The following is a 26,926-nucleotide window of genomic DNA, read 5'->3' as shown; positions in this document are numbered from 1 at the left end:
GCATTGGGCCTGTACAGATAGTCCTATGATAGAAACATTTTATCATTCTGTATTAGTTTGCAGAGAAATACAGAAAATATGATTTGTGCAAGATCACACATCTGGTTAATGAAGTCTTGAACTGTGTGGAATTGTCTGCAAAATGTTTACATTTAAGGGCATTTTTTTCTGGGTGGGTCTGTTTTCATAAGATTCTCAAACAGGGTTCTCATCACAGAAAGGTTAAGAATAATGGTACTAGCAGAAAATACTGATTTTAAAAGGTTTGGAGTGATAGAATCTTTCCATATGTGTCATGAAAATCAGAAATTGTTTAAAAGTTGCTCTTTTATTGTATAATAAAAGCTTACACGTGACAAAAATCACAAGACTTAAAGATGTGACTAACTGAAAAATATTTAGAGCATGTTTATTGTTAATATCTCTAACATGCAAGTAGAAACACATCGGCAGTGTGTTTCAACAACATGATGGTGTTGGCAGAGTGAAGACCTCTGGAAGGCTATGGTTGGCTGGGTCTATGTTGTTATAACCTTTCTGAAGGGCAGTGTAGCAGCATACATAACTATGTAAGATGTGCATACACTTTGGTTGAGCCATTCAACTTCTAGAATTTGTCTAGAGAAGGCAATTGGACAGCCACTGAAAGATGCACGCACAGAGATACCCATGGCAGGTTTGTGTTTGATAAGAAAAAACTAGAAATAACCTAAGTATCCATTAGTAGGAGACTTGTCACTAAATAATGGTACATGTCTACAATGGAATACTTGGTAGCCATTAATAATGATAAAGTTCTTCTGAACAGAGAGCCCGGAAATGAATCTACACTTATATGGTCACTTAATCTATGACAGAGGAGGCAAGGGTATATAATGTGGAAAAGACAGCCTCTTCAAAAAACGATGTTGGGAAAACTGGACAGCTACATGCAGAAGAATCAAACTGAACTTTTTTCTCATACCATGTACAAAAATAAACTCAAAATGGGTTAAAGACTTAAATATGAGACCTGAAACCATAAAACTCCTAGAAGAAAACATAGGCAGTACACTCTATGACACTGGTCTTACCAATATATTTTTGGATCTGTCTCCTCGGGCAAGGGAAACAAAAGCAACAATAAACAAATGGGACTATATCAAACCAAAAAGCTTTTCTCTGTGAAGGAAACTATTAACAAAATGAAAAGGCAGACTACTGAATGGGAGAAGATGTTTGCAAATGATATATCCAATAAGGGGGTTAATATCTAAAATATACAAAGAACTCATACAACTCAACATAAAAAAAAACTCTATTAAAAAATGGACAGGGCTTCCCTGGTGGCGCAGTGGTTGAGAGTCCGCCTGCCGATGCAGGGGACACGAGTTTGTGCCCTGGTCCGGGAAGATCCCACATGCCGTGGAGCGGCTGGGCCTGTGAGCTATGGCCGCTGAGCCTGCGCGTCCGGAGCCTGTGCTCTGCAACGGGAGAGGCCACAACAGTGAGAGCCCCGCGTACCGCAAAAAAAAAAAAAAGGACAGATCTGAATAGATATTTTTCCAAAAAAGACATACAGATGACCAAGAGAAACATGAAAAGATGCTCAACATCACTAATTATTAGGAAAATGCAAATCAAAAACCACAAAATCTTACACCTGTCAGAATGGCTATCATCAAAAAGGCAACAGATAACAAGTATTGGCCAGGATGTGGAGATAAGGGAACCCTTGTGCACTGTTGGTGGCAATATAAATTTGTGCAGCCACTATGGAAAACAGTATGGAAGTTCCTCAAAAAACTAAAAATAGATCTATCATATGATCCAGCAATTCCACTCCTGAGTATATATCTGAAGAAAACGAAAATAGTAATTCAAAAAGATACATGTACCCCGATGTTCATAGCAGCATTATTTACAATAGTCAAGACATGGAAACAACTGAAACGTACATTAATAGATGAATGGATAAAGAAGACATGCGCGCACACATCCATGTACATACACAGGCTGGAATATTAGCCATAAAAATGAATCTTGTCATTTGTGATGAGGTGGATGGACCTAGAGGGTATTATGCTAAGTGAAATATGTCAGGGAAAAACAAATACCATATGATTTCACTTATATGTAGAATCTAAGAAAAAAACAAATGAGCAAACATTACAGAAACAGAGTCAGATACAGAGAATAAACAGTCTGGTTGCAAGATTTGCGGGGGGTGGGGGGGCAGTGGGTGAAATAGGTGAGGGAGATTAAGGGATACAAACTTCCAATTATAAAATGAGTCACAGGGATGAAATGTACAGCATGGGGAATATAGTCAATAAAATTGTAATAACTTTGTATGGTGTCAGAGGGTAACTAGTCTTATTGTGGAGATCATTTTGTAATGTATAGAAATATCAAATCACTATGTTCTAATATAACTAACAGTATAGTATGTAAATTATACTTCAATTAAAAAAAGGTACTTTATTTTTATGGAAAGATACCTCTGACAAATTAGTAAGTTAAAATAATTCTGATCACAGAAAATCTTAAATAATGTGAATCCATATATATATAATTGTTTTTATATATGTATGTGGGCAGAAGGAATATTTAATAACATCTTAGCAGTGCTTTTTTCAAGTGATTTTTATTTTCGTTTTGGTATTTTGCTGTGTAATTTAAATGCTTGTACAATGAGCATGCCTCATTAAAATTCTTAACAATATTTAAAACCTGCTTGGTCCTACTGATCAGGTGTTTGTAGCACCGTCTAAACGAGGTAGCATGTTAAGTGGGTGGAAAGGACTGGACATTGTTTTTATAGAACATCTATTAAGTTCAACTTTATAGACACCGTGACATTAGGTGATAGGGATACAGATAAGTGTCTATGTTGCCTAGGAGCTTAAAGTCTAGAATAATTCCAAAGTGATATGTTATCAAGTAGGTCTGCAGTTCTGTGGCATGGAGTATGTAAGTACCTGCCAGGCTTCTATGATGGCATGTGTATTCAAATTTGTCATTTTACCTTAAGTGTTTACCCACATGTGAAAGGAAAATCCGTGAGTGCTTCACTTTGAAGGAGATATTTTGGCACAGTTTTATGGACCTCCAGAATCATTTAACTGAGTGTTGCTAACAGTTTTGGCACTTATTTTTAAAAGGAGCTAGGAATTTCTTTCATTGGCAATTCGTTAAGTATCCTGACCACCTGCAATTTAAATCTGGTAGCATGGACCCTGAGTCTTCTCCATGGCAGTGCTGGAAAGTTGGGATGCATTTTCTAGGAGAAAAGGTCATTTATTAGCTTTGCAAATAAAATGAGTGCTTAGTCATTCCTTCACCCAGTCTTTCTTCATCTGACGTGGATATTTTCCTCTAGCATCATCATATTGTTGTTTTCTTTAATAGATCTTTATTGGAGTATAATTGCTTCACAATACTGTGTTAGTTCTGAACAAAGTGAATTAGCCATATGCATACATATATCCCCATATCCCCTCCCACTTGAGCCTCCCTCCCATCCTCCCTATCCCACCTCTCTAGGTTATCGCAAAGCACCGAGCTGATCTCCCTGTGCTATGCTGCTGCTTCCCACTAGCTATCTGTTTTACATTTGGTAGTGTATATGTGTCGATGCTACTCTCACTTCACCCCAGCTTGACCTCCTCCTACCGTGTCCCCGTGTCTCTATGGCTGTGTCTTTATTACTGCCCTCTCAATAGTTTCATCAGTATCATTTTTTTTTTTTTAGATTCCATATATATGTGTTAGCATACGGTATTTGTTTTTCTCTTTCTGACTTACTTCGCTCTATATGACAGACTCTAGGTCCATCCACCTCACTACAAATAACTCAATTTCGTTTCTTTTTATGGTGGAGTAATATTCCATTGTATATATGTGCCACATCTTCTTTATCCATTCATCTGTTGATGGACATTTAGGTTGCTTCCATGTCCTGACTATTGTAAATAGTGCTGCATTGAACATTGTGCTACATGTCTCTTTTTGAATTATGGTTTTCTCAGGGTATATGCCCAGTAGTGGGATTGCTGAGTCATATGTTAGTTCTATTTTTAGTTTTTTAAGGCACCCCCATACTGTTCTCCATAGTAGCTGTATCAATTTACATTACCACCAACAGTGCAGGAGGGTTCCCTTTTCGCCACACACTTTTCAGCAGTTGTTGTTTCTAGATTTTTTGATAATGGCCATTCTGACCAGTGTGAGGTGATACCTCATTGTAGTTTTGATTTGCATTTCTCTAATAATTAGTGATGTTGAGCATGTTTTCATGTGCCTCTTGGCCATCTGTATGTCTTCTTTGGTGAAATGTCTAGGTCTTCTGCCCATTTTTAAATTAAATTGCTTGTTTTTTGATATTGAGCTCCATGAACTGTTTGTATATTTTGGAGATTAATCCTTTGTCCATTGTTCCATTTGCAAATACTCTATCCCATTCTGAGCATTGTCATTTTGTCTTCTTTATGGTTTCCTTTGCTGTGCAAAAGCTTTTAAGTTTAATTAGATCCCATTTGTTTATTTTTGTTTTTATTTCCATTACTCTAGGAGGTTGGACAGAAAAGATCTTGCTGTGGTTTATGTCAAAGAGTGTTTTTCCTGTGATTTCCTCTAAGAGTTTTGTAATGTCTGGTCTTACATTTAGGTCTCTAATCCATTTAGAGTTTATTTTTGTGTATCGCATTAGATAGTGTTCTAATTTCATTCTTTTACATGTAGCTGTCTAGTTTTCCCAGCACCACTTATTGAAGAGGCTGTCTTTTCTCCACTGTATGTTCTTCCCTCCTTTGTCATAAATTAGGTGACCATATGTATGTGGGTTTATCTCTGGGCTTCCTATCCTGTACCATTGATCTATATTTCTGTTTTTGTACCAGTACCATACTGTCTTGGTTACTGTAGCTTTGTAGTATAGTTTGAAGTTGGGGAGCCTGATTCCTCCAGCTTTGTTTTTCTTTCTCAAGATTGCTTTGGCTATTTGGCATCTTTTGTGTTTGCATACAAATTGTAAAATTTTTTGTTTTAATTCTGTGAAGAATGCTATTGGTCGTTTCATAGGGATTGCATTGAATCTGTAGATTGCTTTAGGTAGTATAGTCATTTTTACAACATTGATCCTTCCAATCCAAGAACATGGTATATTTCTCCATCTGCTTATGTCATCTTTGATTTCTTTCATCAGTGTTTTGTAGTTTTCTGAGTACAAGTCTTTCACCTCCTTAGATAGGCTTATTCCTAAGTATTTTATTCTTTTTGTTGCAATGGTAAATGGGATTGTTTCCTTAATTTCTCTTTCTGATTTTTCGTTATTAGTGTATAGGAATCCCAGAGATTTCTGTGCATTAATTTTGTATCCTGCAACCTTACCAAATTCATTGATTAGTTCTAGTAGTTTTCTTGTGGCATCTTTAGGATTTTCATGTCATCTGCAAGCAGTGACAGTGTTACTTCTTCTTTTCCAATCTGTATTCCTTTTATTTCTTTTTCTTCTCTGATTGCTGTGGCTAGGACTTCCAAAACTATGTTAAATAAGAGTGATGAGAGTGGACATCCTTGTCTTGTTCCTGATCTTAGTGGAAATGCTTTCAGTTTCTCACCACTGAGTATGATGTTTGCTGTGGGTTTGTCATATATGGCCTTTATTATGTTGAGGTAGCTTCCCTCTGTGCCCATTTTCTGGAGAGTTTTTATCATAAATGGGTGTTGAATTTTGTCAAAAGCTTTTTCTGCATCTATTGTGATGATCTTATGGGTTTTATTCCTTTATTTGGTAATATGGTGTATCACATTGATTGATTTGTGTATATTGAAGAATCCTTGCATCTCTGGGATAAATCCTACTTGATCATGGTGTACGATCCTTTTAATATCTTGTTGGGTTCTGTTTGCTAGTATTTTGTCCAGGATTTTTGCATCTGTGTTCGTCAGTGATACTGGTTTATAGTTTTCTTTTTCGTGATATCTTTGTCTGGTTTTGGTATCAGGGTGATGGTGGCTTCATAGAATGAATTTGGGAGTGTTCCTCCCAAGGCAGTTTTTGGAAGAGTTTGAGAAGGATCAGTGTTAGCTCTTCTCTAAATGTTTGATAGAAATCGCCTGTGAAGCCTTCTGATCCTGGACTTTTGTTTGTTGGAAGATTTTTAATTACAGTTTCAATTTCATTACTTGTGATAAATATGTTTATATTTTCTGATTTTTCCTGTTTCAGTCTTGGAAAATTGTACCTTTCCAAGAATTTGTCCATTTCTTTGTGATTGTCCATTTTATCGGCATATAGTTGTTTGTAGTAGTCTTTTATAATGCTTTCAATTTCTGCAGTGTCAGGTATGATTTATCCCTTTTCATTTCTAATTTTATTGATTTGCGTCCTCTCCCATTTTTTCTTGATGAGTCTGGCTAAGGGTTGATCGATTTTGTTTATCTTCTCAAAGAACCAGCTTTTAGTTTCATTGATCTTTGCTATTGTTTTCTTTGTTTCTACTTCATTTATTTCTGCTCTGATCTTTATGATTTCTTTCCTTCTACTGACTTTAGGTTTTCTTTGTTCTTCTTTCTCTTTAGGTGTAGGGTTAGATTGTTTGAGATTTTTCTTGTTTCTTGAGGTGAGACTGAATTGGTATAAACTTCCCTCTTAGAACTGCTTTTGCTGCATCCCACAGGTTTTGCGTCGTGTTTTTGTTGTCATTTGTTTCTATGTATTTTTTATTTTCTTTGATTTCTTCAGTGATCTCTTGGTTACTTAGTAGCACACTGTTTAGCCTCCATGTATTTGTGTTTTTTCCTGTAATTTCCTGTAATTGATTTCCAGTCTCATAGTGCTGTGGTCAGAAAAGATGCTTGATACAATTTCAACTTACTTAAATTTTCTGAGGCTTGGTTTGTGACCCAAGATGTGATCTATTCTGGAGAATGTTCTGTGTGCACTTGAGAAGAAAGTGTATTCTGCCACTTTCAGGTGGAATGTTCTATAAATATGAATTAAATCTATCTGGTCTAATGTGTCAATTAAAGCTTGTGTTTCCTTATTTATTTTCTGTTTGGATGATCTGTCCGTTGGTGTAAGTGGGGTGTTAAAGTCCTCTACAATTATTGTGTTACTGTTGATTTCCCCTTTCATGGTTGTTAGCATTTGCCTTATGTATTGAGGTGCTCCTACGTTGGGTGCATAAACATTTATAATTGTTATATCTTCTTCCTGGATTGGTCCCTTCATCATTACGTAGCGTCCTTCCTTATCTCTTATAACAGTCTTTAGTTTAAAGTCTATTTTATCTGATATGAGTGTTGCTGCTCCAGCTTTCTTTTGATTTCCATTTGCATGGAATATTCTTTTCTATCCCTTCACTTTCAGTCTGTATGTGTCCCTAGGTCTGAAGTGGGTCTCTTGTAGACAGCCTACATATGGGTCTTGTTTTTGTATCCATTCAGGCAGTATATGTCTTTTGGTTGGGGTATTTAATCCATTTACATTAAGGTTATTATCCATATGTATGTTCCTATGACCATTTTCTTAATTGTTTTGGGTTTGTTTTTGTGGGTCTTTTCCTTCTCTTGTGTTTCCTGCCTAGAGAAGTTTCTTTAGCATTTGTTGTAAAGCTGGTTTGATGATGCTGAATTCTCTTAGCTTTTGCTTGTCTGAAAACCTTTTGATTTCTCCGTCAAATCTGAATGAGATCCTTGCTGGGTAGAGTAATCTTTTTTTTTTTTTTTTTGTGGTGTGTGGGCCTCTCACTGTTGTGGCCTCTCCCATTGTGGAGCACAGGCTCCGGACGTGCAGCCTTAGCGGCCATGGCTCACGGGCCCAGCCACTCCGCGGCACGTGGGATCTTCCCGGACCAGTGCACAAACCTGCGTCCCCTGCATCGGCAGGCAGACTCTCAACCATTGTGCCACCAGGGAAGCCCCTGGGTAGAGTAATCTTGGTTGTAGATTTTTCTCTTTCATCACTTTAAGTATATCCTGCCACTCTCTTCTGACCTGCAGAGTTTCTGTTGAGAAATCAGCTGATAACCTTATGGGGATCCCTTTGTATGTTATTTTTTGTTTTTCCCTTGCTACTTTTAATACTTTTTCTTTGAATTTAATTTTTGTTAGTTTGATTAACATGTGTGTTGGTGTTTTCTCCTAGCGTTTATCCTGTATGGGACTCTCTGTGCTTCCTGGGCTTGGGTGACTATTTCCTTTCCCATGTTAAGGAAGTTTTCCACTATAATCTCTTCAAATATTTTCTCAGTCCCTTTCTTTTTCTCTTCTTCTTCTGGGACCCCTGTAATTCGAATGTTGGTGTGTTTAGTGTTGTCCCAGAGGTCTCTGAGATTGTCTTCAATTCTTCTCATTCTTTTTTCTTGATTCTGCTCCTTGGCAGTTATTTCCACCATTTTGTCTTCCAGCTCACTTATTCGTTCTTCTGCCTCAGTTATTCTGTTATTGATTCCTTCTAGTGTATTTTTCATTTCAGTTATTGTGTTGTTCATCTCTGTTTGTTTGTTCTTTAGTTCTTCTAGATCTTTGTTAAACATTTCTTGAATTTTCTCAATCTGTGCCTCCAATCTATTTCTGAGATTCTGGATCATCTTTACTGTCATTACTCTGAATTCTTTTTCAGGTAGGTTGTCTGTTTCCTCTTCATTTATTTATTCTTGTAGGTTTTTACCTGGCTCCTTCATCTTTTTTTTGACATAATTTTTTGCCGTCTCATTTTTTCCCCCCTTTTTTTTATGAGTGAGATTGTGTTCCTGTCTTACTGGTTGTTTGGCCTGAGGCTTCCAACACTAGAGTTTGTAGGCTGTTGGGTAGAGCTGGGTCTTGGTGCTGAGATGAGGACCTCCAGGAGACCTCACTCTGATGAATATTCCTTGGAGTCTGAGGTTCTCTGTTAGTCCAGTGGTTCGGACTTGGAGCTCCCATCGCAGGAGCTTCGGCACAACCCCTGGCTCATGAACCAAGATCCCACAAGCTACATGGGGCAGCCAAAAAAAAGGAGAACAATAACAAAGTAAAAAATAAATAAAATTCGACTAGGAAACTAACAGCTATCTTAGAAAAAAATAAAAATATAGATGAAACAACAACTGGAGAGTAAAACAGAACCATGATAGTAAAAAAGAGGAGGAGAGAAAAAAAAAAAGGTGGAAAAGGCCTTGGCTTTGGAGGGTGGGGCCTAAGCAGGGGTGAGGTTTGGGTGGTGGGTGGGGCCTATGCTTAGGACCCACAGGGCTGGAAATGGCCATGGGGGGTGTGGGGGTTGGGGCTTAGGCTCAACAGAGCAGAAGGGGCCCAGGATGCCTCCTGCCTCTGGTCTCAGAGGGTGGGGGACCCCACCTGGGAACCCAGCAGGCTTCCTGGGCTCAAGTGGGGGGCAGGGGGCAAATGCTCTCCACTCCTCCTGCTCCTCCGGTCCTGGAGGGCCCCTCCCACTTGACTCACTTGTGCTCTCCTATGCCCTCCTTCCTCTTATGCCCACAAGACCAACCCGGCCCAGAGGGGACCTCTGAGGGCATAGGACCCGGCCAGAGAGCCAGGCAGACTCCCCTGGCTGATTGGGGAGGAGAAATGCTGGGTGCGCTCCCCCTGGATCTGTACCTTTGAGGGTCCCTCCAGGTGTGGGAACCCCTCCCCCCTTTCAGCCACCCCTCAGGGGCACTGGTCCTGTCCGGCCTCCACTTTTCCTCTATGTCCTACTGGTTCACTTGGGTGTTCATCCCGTCTCCTTGGGTGTCGGGATCCCCTACCAGCATCCTGCAGGTGCCCTAGTTGTGGGGAGACGTGAACTCTGCATCTTCCCACACCACCATCTTGACTCCACCACCTCCATATTGTTTTTTGACATTGGAAAATCATAACCTCTTGAGTGAAGGCAAAATAATATCCATGAAACCTTTTTAGAGTTTTTGATAATTTTATTAATTCTCCATTAACATCTCATTATTTAAAACTGTTTTAATTTTCGGTGGGCTTAGAAAGTAAAAACATCTATCTGCAGCTAATGGACATTCTTTTGGGCCAAAGGCTAGCAGCCCGTGGTCTAAAGAATCTCTTTTAAAGGAAGTTAGTTAATGTCCTCTGCCATCCAATCTCCTCTTTTACTCTTATGAGAATTTGTGCTAAGGGGAATCTTTGAGAGCATATTCCAACTCAGGACATGTATACTGCCTTAGAAACTTGAAGCAAGTCTTAAATGAAACTTACTTTCACAGAATTAAATTTGTTTCATTCTGAAATCTGGTGATATTATTTAATGCCAGTTCATTTCTACAAAGATTTATCAAGCCCCTGTGGATTCAGGGAGAAGAAAGATGGGAGACAACACTTCTGAGGACTTTAGCCAGTCCCCTGGGGCATGCTGAGGGCTCACTGGTGATCTTGGGTTTAGAGTGAGAACATTCAACAGAATTCTGTGTCTTTCCTCTCTCTGGGCCTGTGTGTGAAGGAGTGGAGAGAGGAAGTCAGCCAGGGTGTGGCTTTGCCAAGTGAGCGGGTCCCTGTGAGAGTGGAAGGGATTTTCACTCAGGGAGGGAGTGGTTATGACAATTGAACATGGAATTTAAACTGGTGAAGGAGGTGAGGCCAGACAGGAGGAGGCTGAGGGAAAGTGAGAAGTGGGAGGACCAGCAGGTCTCACTGGGGTCACTGGAGTGTGGGGGTACCAGAGGTAGGAAACTGAGAGGATGGTGGTAGTTGGAGAGGAACATGGAGGAATTTCAGTTAAGAACTGGTGTGTGTTCTTTGAGTTAGGGTAGAGGACAGGGACTGAGAAGTGGGGGATTGGAAGGACCATCTACGTGGACACCGAATTCACCTAGAATTGTGGCCACCATAGTGATGGAGAGTGACAGGGAGCCAGGAAACCAGATCTTCCTAGACTGCAGGAAAATGGGTGGTACGGTCTGATTTTTTGTGATTCAGAGCTCAGAGTTCTTACAGAAGAGAAAAGAGGGACAGTGGTCCAGATGTGGTGAAGAGAAGCAATAAGAACTTCCACCCTACCTCTAAGCCCTGTGGTTTGAGAATGTAGGGAGAAAATAGACACCACTTGAGAGGGCTGGGAGTGGGAGAGCAGTGTCCTCAGGGAACAGCCAAGTAGGAAGATAGAGGGAATGGTCAGAGAGGAAGGGGATCTTCCTGATGGCTGCCTGTGAGTTCCAGAGAGCACAGGAAAAGGGGCTTCAGACACTGGGAGGGAGAGGGTGAGAAGTAAGGTCAAGAAAAAAGTATGAAAGAGGCTGTTTGGGCATAAAAGTTGGAGGAATGAGAAGTGACTTGGGCTTCTCATTGTGTCTGTTGTCAACAGGAATAAAAGGTATAATGAAATTAGTCCTGATATTCCCAAGGCTGAGTATAGGGAATGGGATGGGAGGCAGGCAGTGTGGATATTGGAGCACCCAGTGTTCTGGGTCTTCAAACAGACTCCTGCTTGAGGGGCAGTCTAACCCCAGATAGAGGAGGGGTTATCTTAATTCTGAGCACTCAGCTCATCCTTACCCCTGCCCAGGGAAGGGTAGAGAGCAGGAGAGGGTCATGGAAGGCTCTTCTGCTTTATTCAGCTTTGTGAATCACTTCACATATTTCACACATTGACAGCATCACTTTGACTGTGACATATTCTGCTAATTACTTTGTGCCTGATAAAGAGCCCTCCTTCTTTTCTTTTTTCTTTCCTTCCCATTTACCCATTTGCTTGTGTCTGGACAGACGAAGGCCGTAATATGTGCTAGTCTGAGGGCAGAGCATTGCAATATGCCCTATAGGGCTCTGCTCCGTTAGATACTGTCTGCAAGAAGGCATTTGGTTTAAAACCAGGGATCACTTCTTCCAACCTCAGGGGCATCATTTCTATCTTCTGGGCAATCCAAACAGGATTCCATAGTACAAGCCAAAAGAAACTAAACAACTAAATGTATGAACTGACCTTTCAGTGACCTGTTTTGGGGAAATTAATTTGTATTTAACTCTTTGTGAGCACTGGATTTAAAATTCAAAATGAACTCCTTGAGAAGTCCTGACTGCCTCCCTGTGGACAGATGCTAGTTTCTTAATTCTCACAAAAGAGATCCAAGAGAGATTTGTCAGAAGGACCTAATTTTAATTTTAACTCCTGTTTCTGGAATCCTGCTACCTTTACCAGGATATCACACAGAAATGACATTTCATGAAACATTTAAGTTTTTTTAACATTTCACTTCTAAAGGTCTACTTTGTGTGTGAGGGGAATTCTCAGAAATGAATCATACTTTTCAAAACAAAGGGAAGGAACAAATGTGAATATAAAGGTTGGTTAGAGAAGGAAACACATTTTTCTTGTGGAAAATTACAGCATGTGGTAGAAGTTTCAGAGGCGGACTGAAGCAGGGGAAGATGGCACCGATGAAATCATGATTTTAAATGTACCCCTTCCCTCCTTACAAAGAAATCTATCCTACAGATCACTTACATAGTACATAAATAATAAACACAACCAAGTTTTACTGGCATTTTTTTCCAACTTTGCATTGACACTTCCTCATATCTGCAGTATAGTCAGGGTCATAGTTCGGTCCCTGCAAGATTCTGAAAGTCCTGAGATAGCAAAGTTAAATCACATCCCTGCCAGGCTGTAAACTTTTAGAAAGCAGGACAAGACATTTTATGTCTTACACCATGACTTTGGGGAAATGATCTCACCCTTTGGGATGTCCTAGATGCCAAAGTCACAATGACATGATAATTCAATGAATGTAAATGTATTCAATGTATATTTGTTGAATAAATTAAATTATGGCCAGTGTATTATTTAGTACTGTATATTCTTTTCTACTTCTGTGGCTGCTAGCAATTCAAATGCTTGTGTGTAAGGAAATGTACAAATATACACACATACAGGTACACACACAGAGACATATACTGATACAGGAGATACCTGGATATACAGAGAGACACCCTGACTCTTCGCTAACATAATTTTCAGTTAGACAGAATGTTGCATTTCCCAACTAGGTATGTATAAGTTTACTGTAAACGTAGTTGTATTTCGTCAGTTTTTTAATCTTTTGCCTCATAGAGGAAACAACCATGTTTAGGAAACTATGTCTTAGGAAATAAAAATCAGCTCAGGAAGGGGAATGTGGCATCTCTTGGTGGCTTAAACCTAATCTCTCCACTGCTGACGTAGTTTTGACATTTTTAATCTCTAGTTTGTGCAGAAGAAACCCAATTTTTTTCATGCTCTATAAACAAGTTATTCTTATGGAAAAAGTGAAGGGGCCTTAACACAGGTTCATATTCCTTAATTAAGAGCTTCTATGATGAGAGAGAAGATCAAGGTGGTGGGATGGGATGTGGAATTCACCTCCCCTGACAAACACATAAAAAATACATCCTCATGTGGAACAGTTCTTTTTTTTTTTAAACGTTTTTATTGGAGTATAATTGCTTTACGATGGTGTGTTAGTTTCTGCTTTATAACGAAGTGAATCAGTTATCCATATACATATACCCCCATATCTCTTCCCTCTTGTGTCTTCCTCTCTCCCACCCTCCCTATCCCATGCTTGTAGCTGGTCACAAAGCACTGAGCTGATCTCCCTGTGCTATGTGACTGCTTCCCACTAGCTATCTTTTTTACATTTGGTACTGTATATATGCCCATATATATACTACCACTCTCTCACTTTGTCCCAGCTTACCCTTCCCTCTCCCTGTGTCCTCAAGTCCATTTCCTAGTAGGTCTGCGTCTTTATTCCCATCTTGCCCCCAGATTCTTCATGACCATCATTTTCTTTTAGATTCTATATATATATGTGTTAGCATACGGTATTTGTTTTTCTCTTTCTGACTTCACTCTCTATGAAAGAATCCAAGTCCATCCACCTCACTACAAATAACTCAATTTCGTTACTTTTTCTGGCTGAGTAATAAATATTCCATTGTATATATGTGCCACATCTTCTTTATCCATTCATCTGTCGATGGACACTTAGGTTGCTTCCATGTCCTGGCTATTGTAAATAGAGCTGCAATGAACATTGTGGTACATGACTCTTTTTGAATTATGGTTTTGTCAGGTTATATGCCCAGTAGTGGGATTGCTGGGTCATATGTTAGTTCTATTTTTAGTTTAAGGAACCTCCATACTGTTCTCCATAGTGGCTGTATCAATTTACATTCCCACCAACAGTGCAAGAGGGTTCCCTTTTCTCCACACCCTCTCCAGCATTTATTGTTTGTAGATTTTTTTGATGATGGCCATTCTGACTGGTGTGAGATGATATCACATTGTAGTTTTGATTTGCATTTCTCTAATGATTAATGATGTTGAGTTTTCTTTCATGTGTTTGTTGGAGCTCTGTATTTCTTCTTTGGAGAAATGTCTATTTAGGTCTTCTGCCCATTTTTGGATTGGGTTGTTTGTTTTTATGATGTTGAGCTGCATGAGCTGCTTGTAAATTTTGGAGATTAATCCTTTGTCAGTTGCTTCATTTGCAAATATTTTCTCCCATTCTGAGGGTTGTCTTTTTGTCTTGTTTATGGTTTCCTTTGCTGTGCAAAAGCTTTTAAGTTTCATTAGGTCCCATTTGTTTATTTTTATTTCCATTTCTCTAGGAGGTGGGTCAAAAAGGATCTTGCTGTGATTTACGTCATAGAGTGTTCTGCCTGTGTTTTCCTCTAAGAGTTTTATGGTGTCCGGTCTTACATTTAGGTCTTTAATCCATTTTGAGGTTTTTTTTGTGTATGGTGTTAGGGAGTGTTCTAATTTCATTCTTTTACATGTAGCTATCCAGTTTTCCCAGCACCACTTATTGAAGAGGCCGTCTTTTCTCCATTGTATATTTTTGCCTCCTTTATCAAAGATAAGGTGACCATTTGTGTGTGGGCTTATCTCTGGGCTTTCTATCCTGTGGGACAGTTCTTACTGAAAACTAACTGGATCCTGGCAGAAAGATTCCTGTACAAGCAAGGTTGTAAGAAAGATCCACACGGAATTGGGTAAGACATGAAGAGAAGTGTGCCCCAGTGAGGGGACTCAGAGGAAAAGGAAGATTTTAAGGTCAGAGATCCTCCTTGGGGAGTAAATGGTTTGAACTACATATTGGGCACCCCAGTCCTGGGGTCCAACACAGGGAAGATAAGCTCCCTTGATTGTTTGGAGGGCCAGTGTGACTGACAGGAGGGCTGTTGGAAGCCTGGCCTCCACTTCTGTGGAGCACACACCAACTTGCTTGCTCCCGAGGCAGGGCAGGAATGGAGGATTGAAACTGCACGGGTGGCTGCTGGTTTCCTGTGGCCATCTGGGTGCATGCCCCAGCCTGAGCTGAACAAACGCTTCAGCACCACTTCTTATACCATGTCACAGCTTCACACCAGAATGATGGCTACCATGGCCAAGGAAAGAGTTTGGCTGTTAGTCACAGAAGTGGCCCAGACCCAAAGCAACATCTGAGCAGGGCAGGGACAGCCATCACTGGCACTTGCACAGGCAGTGTATCCAAAGAGCCCCAAACTCTGTGGCTGGACCTCCACAACCTGCACCCCATCACATGGCAAGAACTGTCACATGCTGAGAGCCTGCTTGGGCCCTTCTTGCTCCATCACTGCTCCCCTTTGGGGCTAGGATGCTGTTGCTGGGATGTGGGAGAGCTCACAGTTAAAGGGAACAGAGCCAGCTCAAACCTGACCCTCAGGGCTTCTACTCCAATAACTTTGGACCCTACCCCCTCCACTAGGGCAGTGATGGCCACTGAGCAGAGGGGCAGCCCTGGCTCACACCTGGTTCAAGCCCTAGCCCCTCCTTCTCCAGCTTTACCTCCTACCTAGGTGACAGCTGCCAGCACACCCTGAGGAAAGATGGGACTTCCCTTCACATCAGATCCAACTCTCCCATCAAAGCCATTGGGCACATGCTTTGTGCCCACAAAAAGGGGCATGTCCCACATAAGGACACCCCTTCAGGACCTCAATAGGTAAGTGTTTCACCTAACTTCATAGAGACAGAGAAAGTTAAGCAAAATGAGAAAACAGAGGAATAGGTCTCAATTGAAAGAGTAAGAGAAAACTCCTGAAAAAACAAATAATAAAACAGAAATAAACAATTTACCATATAAAGAATTCAAAGCATTAGTAATAAGAATGCTAACTGAATTAGGGAAAAGAATAGATGAACGTGGTGAGAATTTTAACTAGAAAGGAACTAGAAAGTATAAAAAAGAACCAGTCAGAACTGAAGAATACAATAACTGAAATGAAAAACACATTAGAAGAATCAGTAGCAGAACAGGGGATACAGAATAATGCATAAGTAATCTGGAAGATAGAATGATGGAAATCACCCAATCAAAACAGCAAGAAGAAAAACAAATTTAAAAAAATGAGAAAAGTTTAAGACGTCTTGGGGATAAATGAGGCATTTGCATTATAGGAGTCCCAGAAGGAGGAGGAGACAGAGAAGGGGGTTGAAAATGTATTTGATGAAATTATGGCTGAAAACTTCCCAAACCTGAAGAAGGATACAGATGTACAGGTACAGGAAGCATAGAGGATCCCAAACAAGATGAACCCAAACAGACCCACACCAAAACATATCAAAATGGCAAAAGTTAAAGAGAGAATTCTAAAGGAATCAAGAGAAAAAGTCATATACAAGGGAACCCCCTTAAGACTATCAGCTGATATTCTTTTGCAGAAACTTTGCAGGCCAGAAGGGACTGGCATGATATATTCAAAGGGAAAAACCTGCAACCTAGGATACTCTACCCAGCAAGATTATCATTTAAATTGAAGGAGAGATAAAGAACTTCTCAGACAAGCAAAAATGAAAAAAAGTTAATCAATAATAAACCTACCCTAAAAGAAGTGTTAAAGGGTCTTCTCTAAGTGGAAAAGAAAAGGCTATAACAAGAAGTAAGGATCTATAGGAAAGGAAAAAATCCTAATAATAAAGGCAAATGTATAGTAAAGACTGAGGATCAACCACATAAATAATCTAGTACAAAGGTTAAAAGACAAAAAAAATGTGAAAGCAACTATAACTATAATTAACAGTGAAGAGATAAACGTGAAAATGTGAAATATGAAATCAAAAACAAAATGTTGGGGAAGGGAGTGAAAAATGTATATCTTTTAGAATGTGTTTGAACTTAAATGACTACCAGTTTAAAACAAGTAAATATAGTTTTAGGTCAACATATATGAACTCCATGGTAACCACAAATCAAAAACCTACAATAGATACACAAAAACTAGAGAGAAGGGAAAATAAGCATGCCATTGATGAAAACCATCAAACCACAAGGGAAGAAACTAAAAGAAGAAGAAAACACAGAAGAACTGGAAAACAAGTAATAAAATGGCAACATGTACATAGCTATCAATAATTACTTTAAATGTCAATGAATTAATACTCCAAAGAAAAGAAATAGGGTGCCTGATTGGATAAAAAAACAAGACCCGTCTATATGCCAATTACAAGAGACTCACTCAGAGCTAAGACACACACAGACTGAAAGTGAGGGGTTGGAAAAAGATATTTCATGCTAAAGGAAGTGACAGGAAAGTGGAGATAGCCATACTCATATCAGACAAAAACGTACTTTAAAACAAAGGCTATAACAAAAGACAAAGAAGGGCATTATATGATGATAAAGGAATAAATACAAGAAGAGGACATTACGCTCATTAATATATATGCACCCAATACAGGCACTCCTAAATATATAAAGCAAATATTAACAAACAAATGGAGCAATTGACAATAATACAATAACAGTAGGAGACTTTAACATCCCACTGACATCAGTGGACAGATCATCCATACAAGAAATCAACAAGGCACACATTAGACTAGTTGGACTTAATAGATATCTACCAAACATTCCATCCAAAAAAAGCAGAATACACATTCTTCTTAAGTACACATGGAGTGATCTGCAGGGTAGATCACATGCTAGGCCACAAAGCAAGTCTCAGCAAATTTAAGACTATAGAAATTATATCAAGAATTTTTTTCAATCGCAACAGTATGAAACTAGAAATCAATTAAAGAAAAATAGGAAAAGCACAAACACGTGGATGCTAAACAACATGCTACTAAAAAGCCAATAGATTAATGACGAAATCAAAGAGGCAATCAGGAAATACCTCAAGACAAATTAAAATGGAAACACAACACTTCAGAGTCTATGGGATGCAGCAAAAACAGGTCTAAGAGGAAACTTTATAGCAATGAGGGTCTACCTCAAGAAACAAGAAGGACCTCAAATAACTAACCTAACCTACCATCTAAAGAAGGTAGAAAAAGAAGAACGAACAAAGCCCAAAGTCAGGAGAATGAAGGAAATAAAGATCAGAGAGGAATAAATAGAATAGAGAGCAAAAAATAGAAAAGAGCAATGAAACCAAGACCTGGTTTTTTGGAAAGACAAAAGTGATGAAACTTTAGCCAAGATCATCATGAAGAAAAAAGAGAGGACCCAAATAAAATAAGAAATGAAAGAAGGGAAATAACAACTGAACCACAGAGACACACAAAATCATAAAAGAATACTATGAACAATTATATGCCAACAAATTGGAGAACCTAGAAGAAAAGGACAAATTTCTAGAAACATACAACCTGCCAAGACTGAATCAGGAAGAAATAGACAATCTGAACAGACAACAGACACACAGATCAATGGAACAGAATAGAGAGCAAAGAAATAAACCCGCACACTTATGGTCAATTACTTTATGACAAAGGAGGCAAGAATATACAATGGAGAAAAGGTAGTCTGTTCAATAAGTGGTGCAGGGGAAACTGGATAGCTACATGTAAAAGAATGAGATTAGAACATTTCCTCACACCGTATACAAAAATAAACTCAAAATGGATTAAAGACCTCAGTTTAAGACCTGAACCCGAGAAACAAGAAGAACTACAGTCCTGCAGCCTGTGGAACAAAAGCCACATTCACAGAAAGATATACAAGATGAAAAGGCAGAGGGCTATGCACCAGATGAAGGAACAAGATAAAACCCCAGAAAAACAACTAAATGAAGTGGAGATAGGCAACCTTCCAGATAAAGAATTCAGAATAATGATAGTGAAGATGATCCAGGACCTCGGAAAAAGAATGGAGGCAAAGACCAAGAAGATGCAAGAAATTTTTAACAAAGATCTATAAGAATTAAAGAACAAACAAAGATGAACAATACAATAAGTGAAATGAAGACTACATTAGAAGGAATCGATAGCAGAATGACTGAGGCAGAAGAACGGATAAGTGACCTGGAAGACAGAATGGTGGAATTCACTGCTGCAGAACAGAATAAAGAAAAAAGAATGAACAGAAATGAAGACAGCCTAAGAGACCTCTGGTTCAACATTAAATGCAACAACATTCACATTATAGGGGTCCCAGAAGGAGAAGAGAGAGAGAAAGGACCTGAGAAAATACTTGAAGAGATTATAGTTGAAAACTTCCCTAACATGGGAAAGGAAACAGCCACCCAATCCAGAAAGCACGGAGAGTCCCATATAGGATAAACCCAAGGAGAAACATGCCGAGACACACAGTAATCAAATTGGCAAAAATTAAAGACAAAAAGTATTGAAAGCAGTAAGGGAAAAACGACAAATCACATATAAGGGAACTCCCATAAGGTTAACAGCTGATTTCTCAGCAGAAACTCTACAAGCCAGAAGGGAGTGGCATGATATACTTAAAGTGATGAAAGGGAAGAACCTACAACCAAGATTACTCTACCCAGCAAGGATCTCATTCAGATTCGATGGAGAAATCAAAAGCTTTACAGACAAAAGCTAAGAGAATTCAGCACCACCAAACCAGCTCTACAACAAATGCTAAAGGAACTTCTCTAAGTGGGAAACTCAAGAGAAGTAAAGGACCTACAAAAACAAACCCAAAACAATTAAGAAAAAGGTAATAGGAACATGCATATCTATAATTACTTTAAACGTGAATGGATTAAATGCTGCAACCAAAAGACAGAGGCTTGCTGAATGGATACAAAAACAAGACCCATATATATGCTGTCTACAAGAAACCCACTTCAGACCTAGGGACACAAACAGACTGAAAGTGAGGGGATGGAAAAAGGTATTCCATGCAAAGGAAAATCAAAAGAAAGCTGGAGTAACAATACTCATATCAGATAAAATAGACTTTAAAATCAAGATGTTACAAGAGACAAGGAAGGACACTACATAATGATCAAGGGATCAATCCAAGAAGATACAACAATTATAAATATATATGCACCCAATATAGGTGCACCTCAGTACATAAGGAAACTTCTAACAGCTATAAAAGAGGAAATCAACAGTAACACAGTAATAGTGGGGGACTGTAACACCTCATTTACACCAATGGACAGATCATCTGAACAGACAATTAATAAGGAAACACAAGCTTTAAATGACACAATAGACCAGATAGATTTAATTGATATTTATAGGACATTCCATCCAAAAACAGCAGATTACACTTTCTTCTCAAGTGAGCATGGAACATTCTCCAGTATAGATCACATCTTGAGTCACAAATCAAGCCTCAGTAAATTTAAGAAAATTGAAATCATAGGAAGCATCTTTTCTGACCACAACACTATGAGATTAGAAATCAATTACAGAGAAAAATACATAAAGAAACACAAACGCATGGAGGCTAAACAGTACATTACTAAATAACCAAGAGATCACTGAGGAAATCAAAGAGGAAATCAAAAACTACCTAGAACAAATGACAATGAAAACAAGATGATCCAAAACCTTTGGGATGCAGCAAAAGCAGTTCTAAGAGGGAAGTTTATAGCTATACAATCCTACCTCAAGAAACAAGAAAAATCTCAAATAAACAATCTAACGTTACACCTAAAGGAACTAGAGAAAGAAGAACAGACAAACCCCAAAGTTAGCAGAAGGAAAAAAATCATAAAGATCAGAGCTGAAATAAATGAAATAGAAACAAAACAATAGCAGAGATCAGTAAAACTAAAAGCTCGTTCTTTGAGAAGATAAACAAAATGGTTAAACCATTAGCCAGACTCATCAAGAAAAAGAGGGAGAGGACTCAACTCAATAAAATTAGAAATGAAAAACGAGAAGTTAGAAGAGACACCACAGAAATACAAAGCATCCTAAGAGACTACTATAAGCAACTCTTTGCCAAGAAAATGGACAACCTGGAAGAAATGGACAAATTCTTAGAAAGGTATAACCTTCCAAGATTGAACCAGGAAGAAATAGTAAATATGAACAGACCAATCACAAGTAATAAAATTGAAACTGTGATTAAAAATCTTCCAAGAAACAAAAGTCCAGGACCAGATGGCTTCACAGGTGAATTCTGTCAGACACTGAGAGAAGAGCTAACACCCATCCTTCTCAAACTCTTCCGAAAAATTGCAGAGGAAGGAAAACTCCCAAACTTATTGTATGAGGCCACCATCACCCTGATACCAAAACCAGACAAAGATACTGCAAAAAAAGAAAGTTACAGACCAGTATCACTGATGAATATAGATGCAAAAATCCTGAACACAATACTAGCAAACAGAATCCAACAACACATTAAAAGGATCATACACCATGGTCAAGTGGGATTTATTCCAGGGATGCAAGGATTCTTCAATATACGCAAATCAATCAATGTGATACACCATATTAACAAACTGAAGAAGTAAAACCATATGATCATCTCAATAGATGCAGAAAAACAGCTTTTGAGAAAATTCAACACCCATTTATGATAAAAACTCTCCGGGAAGTGGGCATAGAGGGAAACTACTTCAACATAATAAAGGCCATATAAGACAAACCCATAGCAAACATCATTCTTAATGGTGAAAAACTGAAAGCATTTCCTCTAAGGTCAGGAACAAGACAAGGATGTCCACTGTCACCACTGTTATTCAACATAGTTTTGGAAGTCCTAGCCATGGCAGTCAGAGAAGAAAAAGAAATAAAAGGAATCCAAATTGGAAAAGAAGAAGTAAAACTGTCACTGTTTGCAGATAACATGATACTATACATAGAGACACCTACAGATGACCCCAGAAAACTACTAGAGTTAATCAATGAATTTGGTAAAGTAGCAGGATACAAAATTAATGCACAGAAATCTCTGGCATTCCTATACACTAATGATGAAAACCCTGAAAGAGAAATTAAGGAAACACTCCCATTTACCATTACAACAAAAAGAATAAAATACCTAGGAATAAACCTACCTAGGGAGACAAAAGACCTGTATGCAGAAAACTATAAGACACTGATGAAAAAATTAAAGTTGATACCAACAGATGAAGAGATATACCATGTTCTTGGATTGGAAGAATCAATATTGTGAAAATGGCTATGCTACCCAAAGCAATCTACAGATTCAATGCAATCCCTATCAAACTACCACTGATATTTTTCACAGAACTAGAACAAAAAATTTCACAATTTGTATGGAAGCACAAAAGACCCCGCAAAGCCAAAGCAATCTTGAGAAAGAAAAACGGAGCTGGAGGAATCAGGCTCCCTGACTTCAGACTATACTACAAAGCTACAGTAATGAAGACAATATGGTACTGACACAAAAACAGAAACATAGATCAGTGGAACAAGATAGAAAACCCAGAGATAAACTCACACACCTATGGTCAACTAATCTATGACAAAGGAGGCAAGGGTATACAATGGAGAAAAGACAGTCTCTTCAATAAGTGATACTGGGAAAACTGGACAGCTACATGTAAAAGAATGAAATTAGAACACTCCCTGACACTGTACACAAAAATAAACTCAAAATGGATTAGAGACCTAAATGTAAGATCAGACACTATCAAACTCTTAGAGGAAAACATAGGAAGAACATTCTTTGACATAAATCACAGCAGAATTTTTTTTGATCCATCTCCTAGTGCAATGGATATAAAAAAAATAAATGGGACCTAATGAAACTTAAAAGCTTTTGCACAGCAAAGGAAACCGTAAACAAGATGAAAAGACAACCCTCAGAATGGGAGTAAATATTTGCAAATGAATCATCAGACAAGGATTAATCTGCAAAATATATAAACAGCTCATGCAGCTCAAAAACAAACAACCCAATCCAAAAATGGGCAGAAGACCTAAATAGACATTTCTCCAAAGAAGACATACAGATATGGCCAAGAAGCACTTGAAAAGCTGCTCAACATTACTAATTATTAGAGAAATGCAAATCAAAACTACAGTGAGGTATCACCTCACACCAGTTAGAATGGGCATCATCAGAAAATCTACACATAATAAATGCTGGAGAGGGTGTGGAGAAAAGGGAACCCTCTTGCACTGTTGGTGGGAATGTAAATTAATACAGCCACTGTGGAGAACAGGATGGAGGTTCCTTAAAAAACTAAAAATAGAATTACCGTATGGCCCAGAAATCACACTACTGGGCATATACCCAGAGAAAAACACCATTCAAAAAGACCCATGCACCCCAATGTTCATCGCAGCTCTATTTACAAAAGGCAGGTCATGGAAGCAACCTAAGTGTCCATCGACAGAAGAATGGATAAAGAAGATGTGGTACATATATACAATGGATTATTACTCAGCCATAAAAAGGAATGAAATTGGGTCATTTGTAGAGACGTGGATGCATCTAGAGACTGTCATACAGAGTGAAGTAAGTCAGAAAGAGAAAAACAAATATCGTATATTAACGCGTATACGTGGAACCTAGAAAATGGTACAGATGAACTGGTTTGCAGGGTAGAAATTGAGACACAGATGTAGAGAACAAACATATGGATGCCAAGGGGGGAAAGCGGCAAGGGGTGGTGGTGGTGGTGGTGTGATGAATTGATCGATTGGGATTGACATGTATACACTGATGTGTATAAAATGGATGACTAATAAGAACCTGCTGTATAAAAAAATAAATTAAATTTTTAAAAAAGTAAAAAGAAAGGAGGATGGAGAGAAGGAAGAGGGTCCCAGGGACCCAGCTCCCTGACCCTCTAAGTAAAGAAAAAAATTAATTAAAAAAATAATAAAGTATATGGTAGGGGGACTTCCCTTGTGGCACAGTGGGTAAGAATCCACCTGCCAGTGCAGGGGACACAGTTTCGATCCCTGGTCTGGGAAGATCTCACATGCTGCAGAGCAACTAAGCCCATGTGCCACAACTACGGAAGCCTGTGTGCCTAGAGCCTGTACTCTGCAGCAAGAGAAGCCACTGCAAGGGGAAGCCTGCACACCGCAATGAAGAGTAGCCCCCACTCACCACAACTAGAGAAAGCCTGCGCGCAGCAATGAAGACCCACCACGGCCAAAAATAAATAAATAAATTTTAAAAAAAAAGATCTGATCCCATTAAACTCATAGAAGAGAACATAGGCGAAACAGTCTTTGACATAGATTATAGCAATGTTTTTTGGATCTGTCTCCTAAGGCAAAACAAATAAAAGGAAAAATAAACAAATGGGACCTAATTAAACTTAAGAGCTTTTGCACAGCAAAGGAAACCATTGACAAAATGAAAAGACAACCTACTGAATGGGAGAAAATATTTGCAAACTATATGACTATTAAGGGGTTAATATGCAAAATATGTAATCAGCTCATACAACTTAATATCAAAAAACAAAGAACCCGATTAAAAAATAGAAGATCTGAATAGACTTCTTTTTCCAAAGAAGACATACAGATGGCTATAAAACACATGAAAAGGTGCTCAACATATCTAAGAATTAGAGAAACGCAGATCAAAACCATTAGTTACCACTTCACATCTGTCAGATGTCTATCATCAAAAAATCTATGAATAACAAATGTTGGCGAGGATGTGGAGAAAAGAGAACCCTGTATGCTTTTGGTGGGAATGTAATTTTGTGCAGCCACTATGGAAAACAGTATAGAGGTTCCTCAAAAAACTAAAAATAGATCTACAATATAATCCAGCTATTCCACTCCTGGGTATATATCTGAAGAAAACAAAAACAGTAATTCAAAAAGATACATGCACCTCAATGGTCATAGCAGCATTAGTTACAATAGCCAAATATGGAAGCAACCTAAGTTGTCCATCAACAAATAGGTAAAGATGTGGTATCTATCTGTCTATCTATCTACACACAATGAAATATTATTCAGCGATAAAAAATGGAATTCTGCCATTTGCAGCAACATGGATGGACCTAGATATTATTTAGCTTAGTGAAATAAGTCAGACAAAGACAAAAACTCTGTGTTATCACTTATATGTGGAATCTAAAAAATAAAGCAAATGAATGAATATAGCAAAACAGAAACCAATGCACAGATATAGAGAACAAAGTAGTGGTTACCAGTGGGGAGAAGGAAGTAGGGAGGGCAAAATAGGGGTATGGGATTAAGAGACACAAACCACTATGTATAAAATAGATAATCAACAAAGATACGTTATATATTGCAGGGAAATATAGCCATTATTTTGTAATAACTTTAAATGGAGTATAATCTGTAAAAGATATTTAATCACTATGCTGCACACTTGAAACTAATATTATAAATCAACTATACTTCAATTAAAAAATAAAATGCATGAATAAATTTTATTTTTAAAGAAACAGCTTCTGTGATGTATTTAATTGATTACTCCTCGATCTTATTTCTAACAAGTTGTTTTATACATAACTGGGCCTATTTTTTAAATGAGAGGGTTTTTTATGTCCATATGGCATTCATGTGGTTACGTATTTGTATGTAGCATTCTAGGAATAAAAATAATTTTTAAAATGAAAATTGCAGTACCAGCATATGCCTATTTCTGCATAGTTCAGCCACTTTCAAGGCTTAAAGTGGGTGGGATTACGCATCTGAATTTTTCAATATAATTGTAGGGTTACTAATGCTTGGCAATTTTGGGTCTGTAAACAAGGAAATATACTCTTCTGGAGGTTCTTCTGTAATGGGTAAATATATTCTCTAAGTTAAGTGTAAGGATTCAAAACAACCATAATAGCTATGAAAAGCTACTCACCTTTGCTTCATTAGTGTGGTTTCTGTGAGTTTTCACTATGATAATAATTCTTCACATGTACTTATACTCCAATTACTTTACTATGTTTGGCAGCCCAAGCATATCATTCCTTACTGGATTTTCATTGAGTTACTTACACTCATATTTTCTGTGAAGTAAGGACTTTCCTGAACTTGAAATTTAATTGGTATTATATTGGGATAACCACCAACTTTATTCCTATTTCCGTCTGCAACAAGCCCCTTTAGTGTTTTGTGTGACTGGTTGCAGGATGATCCCTTCAATCTGCTCTGTATTATGATATTATTTCAGTGTATGTCTCATTTATTTCATACCACATCTTGCTCTATAAAGGATTTAGAATGCTTTACAAAGATGCATTAAAATATAACAAGTTAAAATTTAAGAGTGAATGTGAAATAAGAAAAAAAAGGTAGGGTAATAAAAAATAGAACCCTGAATGAAGCTAAGAAAATCTCAGTTTATAGGGGTGGATATTCTTGCTTTTGAAGGGACAGACACATGGCCTTGGGCTTTATAGCAGCCATTTTGCAGGGATCTCTGTTCCATTACACAGTATCTTTAATATAAGAAAAAAACATTTACCTCTCTTCTTCTGTAGTTTGGTCGGTGTTTGTTAATTGTTTAAAAAGAGTCAGTTTATCATACATAGAAGAGTAGTTATAATGTATATGGTAAGGTATGAAGAATAAGACATATACATCCTGTGTACCTTGTGCACAGCTGAAAAATAGAACATTACCACTTCCTTTGAAGCCCCCAATGTGCTCTTTTCCAACTGCATTCCCCTCCTTTCCCCTTACTAGATGTAATCAGTATCTTAAACTTCACAGTTATTCCTTAAGGTTTTTAAGTTTTTACATTATTTACATACAAAGTAAAAAAATAAAACAATCATGTGCATGTTTTTCTGTGACCTTGCTTCTTGTATTCAG

The sequence above is a fragment of the Lagenorhynchus albirostris genome, chromosome 5 (assembly GCF_949774975.1).
Source record: "Lagenorhynchus albirostris chromosome 5, mLagAlb1.1, whole genome shotgun sequence".
NCBI lineage: Eukaryota > Metazoa > Chordata > Mammalia > Artiodactyla > Delphinidae > Lagenorhynchus > Lagenorhynchus albirostris.
This window is presented reverse-complemented; position numbering follows the sequence as displayed.